Raw genomic sequence first — 9,723 nt, forward strand, 5'->3', positions numbered from 1 at the left:
AACTCGAAAAAGTTAATTATTCATCAAAAAAAGTGTGGCCTCATTTGTCTTCAAATTTAGTTAAAATCTAATATCGAGAGAGAAATAGAAAGGTAGGGTCAAAGGAATGATGGGGTTGGATTATAATGGGTGTCGCTAATGCAATTCTAAATCCCCCTTTATACAAATATTCCTAGACAAAGAGATGGAGAAAAGAAGAAATTAGATAATGACTAGCTTTTAATAAAGGCAAACAAAAAATGTAAAAGGATATAATCAATTAGACAAATTGAGGATTGCAAATTTGGAAGAAAAAGAAAAGGTGTTGGAAATCAAAATATAAAACTAAAGAATCTGCTAAACATCATTTTCATCTCTTGCTTTTGGCTACACATATAAATATTTTGCATTAGTTTATTGCTTTAATCATTCACCACTTTATGTACACGTGGCAAGCTGCCATGAATTTATTCCTTTTTTTCAGCCCCCCACAAATTTTATGCTTTTAGAGGGAAATTGTTGGAGTGGTGCGGAAATATCATTTTGGAAATTGGAGTAATATTTTAAGATTAGTCCATTGTACCTCACTCAAATCCCTAAACGGCCTACTTTGTAGATTAGTCTAACAAAAATTTATTCAAATTAATTCAGAGGGCCTTTTGTTCTTGTATTCTACGCTTTAAAACATACATCCAAGACTCAACATTGGGTTTTAATATGAAGTATTAGTTGATTAAAAGCATGATGAGTTATTTGGGTTGAATTTTATGAAAATAATATTTTAATTCTATATTTAATTTTTTTTAATTTATATTTTTATCAAATTACCTTAAAATGAATGAAAAATTAATATATTTTTTAAAAATTCTGTTGGCGTGGTATATATTTAGATGACACATTAATATTTAATTAATTTTTAAAAAATTAAAAATTCAAAAAATTATTTTTAAAAAATAAAAAATAAAAAATATTTTGGTTATTTTTAAATTTTAAAAAAATAAATAAAAATATTGGCATGTCATCCATGTATATGCTACGCCAACAAAATTAACAAAGCCTAAAGAAGTAATAAATTAAATAAATAACTAAAATGATTTTTTTATAAGAGGAAAGAATAAACAAGTTGTTATATCTTAGTTAAAAGTAGTAATAATGAGAATGAAAAAGAACTGACTTTGTTAGTAATTATGAATTGGGGTAAGTAGGGGGATCACACTTTTCTAAGACGACTTTTGTTGAAGGGGGGATTAGAAAAAAAAGTAAAGTGGGTAAAGCCTAGACAAAGGAAGTTGGAACTCCAGTGTTTGTGAAAATGCAACAAAGAATCTCCGCATTTGCATAAATATATATGTATGGCACATATAATAACTCAGATGAACCTTCTGGTTAATGTAAAATAATTTATGTGTAATGATGAAGGAGGTGTAGGGATGTTGACCATCCAAGTGAATACATGGCTTTTCTGATAAGCCAACCTAGTCTTTACACATGATCCAGGTTAGTTGGGTTCTAACTTTTAATCTACTTCTTCATTGACAGCAATTTTCTGTCCAAGATTAAATTGGGAAGATCTTGATCCTCTAGGTAGAGAATAATTTACTAAAATAAATTTAGATTAAATCCATGAATGGTACTCTATGGTTTTTTAGATTCTCTTTTTCATCATTAACCACTTCTCTGTCTTTTGAATGAACCATGATTAGAACCCTAATCCACGAAATTAGCAAAGGATTGAAATGAAATTTTGTAACGCTATAAAATTGATTTCAAAACTTATTGTGACGACCATAGCATGAATTCATCAATATTAACAAAAACAAAGGAGCATAATTTCAGGCCCAATGTTCATCGCCCACAGCATGCAATGGCAACAAATATTTGTATGTGGAAAATTTTAAGCCCAACCTTTAAAAGGAAAAAGTATTGTCAACGGAAAGAAATTTAAGCCCGGTCCACTCCCAATTAGACTCGAATAAAGCTCACCATGACTGCCAAAATTATAAAATAAACACCACATATTTAAAAAATATTAAATTATATCACACTCGAGGAAATATCTTTATAAATTATTTATTTCATAATTAAATTATAGGTGGATTGGTAAAATATTGTGTATACCAATTTCGGATTTGATTCCTATAGATTTTATGTTTTTAGTTGTTTTATTTTAATATTTCATCTAAAATAATAAAAGGCGAAAATATTCTTATAATAATATTTATTATTTTCTTAAAAATTAATTTTTAATACATTTTTTACTAAACTAATATTAAATTGATTTGTGACACCAAAATTAAAAAAGATTTTATTATAATATATAGACGAATATCAAAATAATATAATAATCATGATATATTTAAATATCTTTACTAATTATAATGCTTTTATCTAAGTTTAGTGTTACTTGACCCAGTGACACTCACACTAAAATGATTCAAAATATTAATTTTTAATAAATGAGTAAATAATGTAATAAAAATATATTTTAAATTTTTTATAGAATACATATTTTTATCTAAAAAACATTCTTTTAAATACCACCACACAAAAAAATACCACTTACCCCTAAAAAACCTCATATACCTAAAAAGACCACTTATCACATATTATTAAAAACTAACATTGATTTAGAATATATTCATACTATTATTTAAATATCGGATTGAATTGATATCATAAGTCAACCAAGCACCAACTCAATTGAGAAATTAGTATACTACCATTTTATATTTGGAAATAAGTTATATACTTACAAAAATGCTTTTGGTCTTTTTAAATATTTTTAATAAAAACGACAATAAAATTTTCACATGTTCATATTTGAACGCATGGCATTGAGATCTATAAATTTTTTTTACCACCTCAACCAAAGTTTTATTTTGATATTTTTATACATATTAATGTTATTACACAAATTGTTTCACAATTAAATGATAATAATAAATTATCATTTTATCTCTAATTAATTAAATTATTATGAGATAAATAATAAATAAAAGAGTTTACATATTCTAGATCACTTAAATAAATAAATAATTTATATTCCACAAGAAGTCTTTTTACTTTATTAGTTGGCTCTATAAAAAGGGTCACCTTAAAACCATTTTATACATTCACAAGTTTAGAAATCTAAAAGTTCTCTGGAAGGAAGATTTTGCAGACTCAAAATTTTTTCTAAAATTTCAAAAAAGGTCTAAAAACAATGGAATAACTTGAAGAAATCATGAGGAACGCCATATTAATTAGGAAGAAAGTTACCTTTCAATCTTGTTCAACTAAATAAAGGAGATGTAAACCCTAAACGTAACACCCTACACCCAACTCAAAAGACGATGAAATACATGATGCCACATTGGTTACAAAGTAACCTTAAACTAAACCAAAATAATCAAATTCGCTTGCACACAACATGTTTGAATCACATTTACAAAAGTGTCATGGGTCATTAATAATAATTAAACAAAATCATAGCGAAAATGGGCTTTAGAACAACATTCAGGGCCCAAAGCATAAAAAATAGAGGACAAGTACCAATTCTTAGTCCCATGTACTAAAAATTCAAAATAGTTCAGCTCTAAGGGTCCATATACCAATTAAAAAACATATATCAATACATGTGTACAAATACCGATACCTTGGGTCATGTACAAATACCTTATAAGAGAGTACATATACCTAGGTGTAGGGTTTTAATACCTCATCCCAGAAACCCAAAAAATTTAAAAAATTTGATAGTTTAGGCCATTCGATCAAATCCCAAAATATATCCAAATACTCACCAAAGCTATAAACACATACTTAACATACTGAATTAAATTCAAGACACCAAATTTCATGTTTACAGACACATTAAATCGAAATTAAACTACCTAAGAAAAATTCATGCACTTTAACAATTAACTCAACATCAATTTTGATCTCATAGTTCACTTATAGACATAAAACCAACACATCACATATGCATTAACAAGTACTGACCAACATAGAAATTTAACATTTAATTATCATGAGAAAATATCCACTCGAGGGTCTTATCACATGACCAAACTAAAAAAAAAGTGCAAAATTCATTACAAATCAAAGAATTTAGCTAGAGTTCCCCTTTCTCAATGTTGCTTGAGCTCCAAGTATTCTGAAACCTCAAAAACTTGTGAACGAAAAACAAATCGACACGTTAAGCATAAAAAAGCTCAATGGTGCCAACAAATCCAATTTCATAATATAACATCATTATGTAACAAAATATGATAAAACAAACATGACACTTATCAATCAAACTCCTTATGATTAGTAACTTCACTTGCCAACATTAATAAGTCTCTATGATAACAATCCATTTATAGGACCGAGCATAGATACACAAATTAACCCCTGACACTCTACAAAAGTGCACATAAGTGTCAAACAGGCATAAATGCTTCGATGTGTGTAAAACACACCTTTCACTAACCTTTCAATATTAGACACAAGTGCCAAGTGTATATGTGCACAACCACCAATGTAATGCACACAGGTGTCAAAAGTATCCTCCAACATGAAAACAAATCCTATAGCATGCTAACTATAGACAACCATTTTCAGCATTGTTGAATAGGACATTTTATATTAGAACATGCTTTAGAATTATTTAGCATTACCAATATTACAAATACCAGTCCCATAATCATTGCATCAATTTCAAACAAGGGAAACTCATGCATTCTCACAATTTCACTTTAAATACTCACTAAACATAAACCCGACATAATATAAATGTAACACCCATTAACCCGTTAAGAAGACATGGTGTATACCAAATAACCAATAGTCTGCTCAATGAACTGGGGCATTACTGACATATTCAAAACCCTGAAATTGTTTTAAAGTTTGAAAAAAGTAGTTATAAGGATTTCCCTTTACGTTAAAACCGTTAATCCTTTCTAGTTTGGTATTACATCTTTAAGAAGAGTAATGAGAATTACTAAACTACTCATTAATTAGGCTCCGCCATCAAAGGTGAATATGTTTAGGAAAAGAAAGTTTTGAAAATTTCAAATCAGGGAAATTTGGCGACCATAAATATATATAAACAAGCTCAATTACACTTCATAAGGCAAAACAATACATTCGTGAAGTGAAAACACAAATTAAACACAAAACGTGTGAATATGCCTTTCGCTGAACAACCATGCATGATACAAAATGAATAAGTGGCTCACTTATAGTCGCAACTCTGGCACAGTCCCCCTCTACAAATCTTCTTCTAATGCTCAATTTCCTTAGAAAGAAAGGTAACAGAGTAAGTTCATTTGAACTTAGTGAGTTCCTTATAAACGTAACATGATTATCAGATTATTCTTGATCAAATCAAAGATAAGGACATTTTTCAAACTCCGCCCTACTGTAACACTACGCCAATCTGCTAGTACAACTCACTGGCGCACACATCACAATTATAACACACAATATCCTTAGTGGACACGTGCTAGTAATTCATACATACTTCTCTCAATCATATGTGTTTACTTGTGACCCAACCTTGTGTGAACCTCAGCCCTATAATTCAAAAATCAGAATCGCATATCTTTATTCATATTCCTTGTCATATTGAACACATATTCTCCAACAAGGTCGGGTTGTGATCTAACATTCTAGTTTTCAATAAAGCTACCCTACCAGAGCATCACAAATAAAGTTTCTTTCCATATTTTCACATATCGTAGATAGTTTGGTACCGAGCTAGCACACAAGGTGGGCATTAATCATGACCATGGCCATGTACGTATAATACTGACTCATTAATATAAAACACATCGACATATATTCAGCAGAGACAACTTACCTTACACGAATCCATATCATAGATTTTTAAAACCTAAAGGGAACAAAAGAAACTCACCAGAACCTTCAGGATAGAATCTAGTCTATTGGTTATTTGCCTCGATCGCTCGAATATTCTCTAACTTCTTGAGCTAAATAAGAAGCAGTCATAATTATCAGACTCTTTATTTACTATAAATTGATCATACATGTACTAGAGCAAAGACGTAAATCTCCTCAACAAAAACCCAAGGGTTTCCCAGAAATTACTAGTCCGTTGGTACATATCAATGGCGTTTGACAAGCTTCTAGATATTTTCCCTGTCTTCTCTAGAGAATATGACTTAAAAGAAATTTCTTAAGGGTGTAGGAGAGAACACAGAGAGAACAGTAAAAAGTAAAACACGTTGGTTATAGACACCCTTTTATAGTATAGATAACAAAAAATAAGCTTAGTGGGAAGGTTTAAGACCCCACTATCGACCTTGAATTCAAAGACTAAGCTTACCTAATAGGATTTGAAACCTAACCCTTTCAAAATGTAACTGCTACCACTAATCAGAGTGGAAAAATATTGCATGCACACTTAGGGTGAGTTTGGATGGGCGGTGCGTTTACCTGCGGTTAGTGTAAAAACAGCGGTGGCGGTGAGATTAGATACTGTAGCAATACTATAGCGTGAGACAAAAAGTAAGCTAAACGCACCGCACCCAATCGCCCATCCAAACTCACCCTTAGGCAACCAACTAAACAAGTCATTCGGTTAAATAAACATATCAAGTTGTCATCTACAGTACTCTAGTTCAATTCCAACTAGTTCTAATCTAAACTCTAACGATTCTCACCGACTACCATCTCCATATAAGGTAATCTTAGCACTCTGCGAACTAGTAAGTTCTCCCAAAACATTTGGGGTTGACAAATCATCTTATAAAAGAGTTCGTCAAACCTTAGAGTTCGCCAAATGATGAATTCCACCAAGGCGAATCTCACGATGATGTACTAAAGAATTCATGAAACATGCCAACCCAAAGCTTAAGTTGATAATTCACCTTAATACTACTCTAGCTTACTCAATTATACGCCAAAAGAATATTTGTATGACATATGTCGGGCAAGTTGTTACAATAAATCCTTCATAAATAAACATATAATCAACAACATATCATCATCAACCAATCCTAAGCTAGGTTACTTAATCGAATCTATACTATGAAATTGAATTAAGCTAGCACAAATAAAAAACTGCTACGCTTCCACAATCTTTTCCTTCCCCTTGGCCTTTGACGATTTGACCAGTTCTTTTGTTGCAAAATCAAATTCAAAACAACATATCAAGTTTGAACAACAAGAATCAACAATTAAAACCTCTAAATTCCAACAAAAAAAATGCAATGCGATCAAGCGACACACTTTCCTACTTCAATGTACACTTTTGGAAACTCTAACCAGAACCTACCGCATATGAAATCTAACATTAGATTCACTCTTAAGAACTTAAAACTAACCCAAAACATCAAAAACGTTGTTGAAAACTCATGAATGACAATTCTTAGGAATTAAGTCTAAGCTCCATTCTAAACTAGTTTCTAGCATTCTAATTGTAACAACCCATTTTTCAATGGTGTTAGAAACAATTGTTTTGGGACCATAATTTCGGCGAGTAAGTCAATAAATATTATTATTTTTTATTTTTTATTCAAGTATATTGAAATAGTAAATTTTGATATGATAATTTTTATTAATTAAATAATTAGTTAAGTATAAGTGGTTTGATCCTAAAGTTAAGTAGTTTTGAAATATGAGGTATCGAGACCTCATTTCCATAATTGGAGGTTGTAAATAAAAATATTTACGGAGTCATATTATAGGTGAACTGAATTTTGGTTCAGAAATTTTAGTAATTGGATAATTAATTAAAGTATAAGGGCTAAATTATAAAAGTGATAAAAGTTAATTGCTATAGATTTTAAATAGCTAAGGGGTCAAAATGGTGAATAGACCATTTTTAAAAGTCCAAGCGGTGGTGGATGTCATTAAATATCATTATATTTTGGGTTAATTACTATTAGGCCCTAATTAATTAAGGTTTAATTGAAATAAAGATTGATTAATTCATTAAAAGACCAATTGAGTAATTGGACCTTTTGTATAAGTCTAAGCAGTGGTGGATGCCAATTGTATCCCACCAATTTTGCTAATCATGTTTAAAGTTTATTTAGTAATAGATTGATTAAAGTTTAATTTAAAAGATCTTAATTTTTACAATTTTACCAAGCTATATAAGTTAATTAAAGAAAAAAAAAGATGACATTTTATCATCATCTTTTTCAACTCATCGATTGGTAAGTCAAATCTAGTCCATTTATTATAATTTTTATGTTTTTAAGATCGTTGCAACTAGGCCCAGGTAACCCATACCTCTGTTTTCAAAATTGTTAAAGATTTCTATAGTTTCCATTGATGTTAATTGAAGTTTTGAATGTTTATGGTAGAGTTTGAAGCTTTGATGGAAAATAGGACTATTCTATAAATAGTTTTTTGTTAGTTTTGAATATAAGGACTAAATTGTTAATATCTTGAAATTGGCATGTAATTTATATAATTTATTATAATGGGAGGCTGTAATTGGATATATTTGATGTTGGTTTAAAATTTGGAGTCCAAAATTGGAAGTTATGATAAGTTTGATTTTAGGGACTAAATTGAATAAAACGTAAAAAATTGAAAAAATAAATGAAAGATGAAATTGAGCTTACATATATTTATAAAAGGTTGTTATATGTTATTTGAGTGATTAAATTGAAATAAATTTATATCATAGATCAAGATTTGAACAAGACGATTGATAGTCGAGGAACAAATGATATTTACAAACTAGTTCCTAACAGTTCTGCTTTTGCTGTTAGCCCTGGTAAGTTTATACAATATAAATATGTTTAAATTATTGTTGAGTTTCATCTGTATGTTCATTAATGTTTTATTGATATCTTGAATTGGCAATGAATTAGTACCTAAATTGAGAATTGAATCAGATTGAAATGGATTGCTGCGAAATGGTATAATGTGAGATTAAACCCCGATGAAATTAGTAAAAGTATCGTATACGAGGTTATGAGTTATTGCCCCCAGGTTTCGAGCTCTAGCATGTGTTGCTGAAACGAGAATACAGGTATATTAAGCCTTTTCTAGGCTATTTGGTGTGTAGGTCCAACCCTAACGGGTGACCAGACACTATTATTTGATTCGTGTATGTTCAACCCTAATGGGTAACGAAATACTATTATTTGATTTTTGTAGGTTCAACCCTAATGGGTGACGAAACACTATTATTCGATTCGTGTAGGTTTAACCTAAATGGGTAACCAGACACTATTACTTTCACCTGTATACAAAGTTCTTTTATGAAGTTTCATTGGGTAATATTGTGAATGAAAATGTGATGATATGAAATTAAATGTTGGCAAAGTGATATATGTGATTTGGAAATAAGATATAAATTGGTTTAAAAAGAAAAATGTGAAAAAATGAGATTATATGTGTCTAAGCTCAACACCTTATATGTTAATGATGTTGTTTGAATTCTTGATAGCTATATTTATATTACATAATGATTTTGCATGTGATAAGAAATTGAGGTAAGTAAATGTTTATATTGTATAAATTACTCAGTATTTTAAATACTTACTCGTGTTACTACTTTTTTATAGATTTTAGACATCTAGAACGTGTCGACCAGATCAACGAGAAGCATACATCTACTGTCTCTCAGTTTAGTAGACTTTTGATGTTTTGAACTTGGTTACTTGTGGTATGTACATAGGATGTTTTGGCTTGTTAAGTGAGGGTATATGTTTTAGTATGTGACATTTGGTTTGATGTCAAATTTTGTACTTTAAAGCTTAAATGAATTGAAAATTTTTGAATGATGTTATGCATATGAAT

This window comes from Gossypium hirsutum, chromosome D01 (genome assembly GCF_007990345.1).
Source record: "Gossypium hirsutum isolate 1008001.06 chromosome D01, Gossypium_hirsutum_v2.1, whole genome shotgun sequence".
NCBI classification, from domain to species: Eukaryota; Viridiplantae; Streptophyta; class Magnoliopsida; order Malvales; family Malvaceae; genus Gossypium; species Gossypium hirsutum.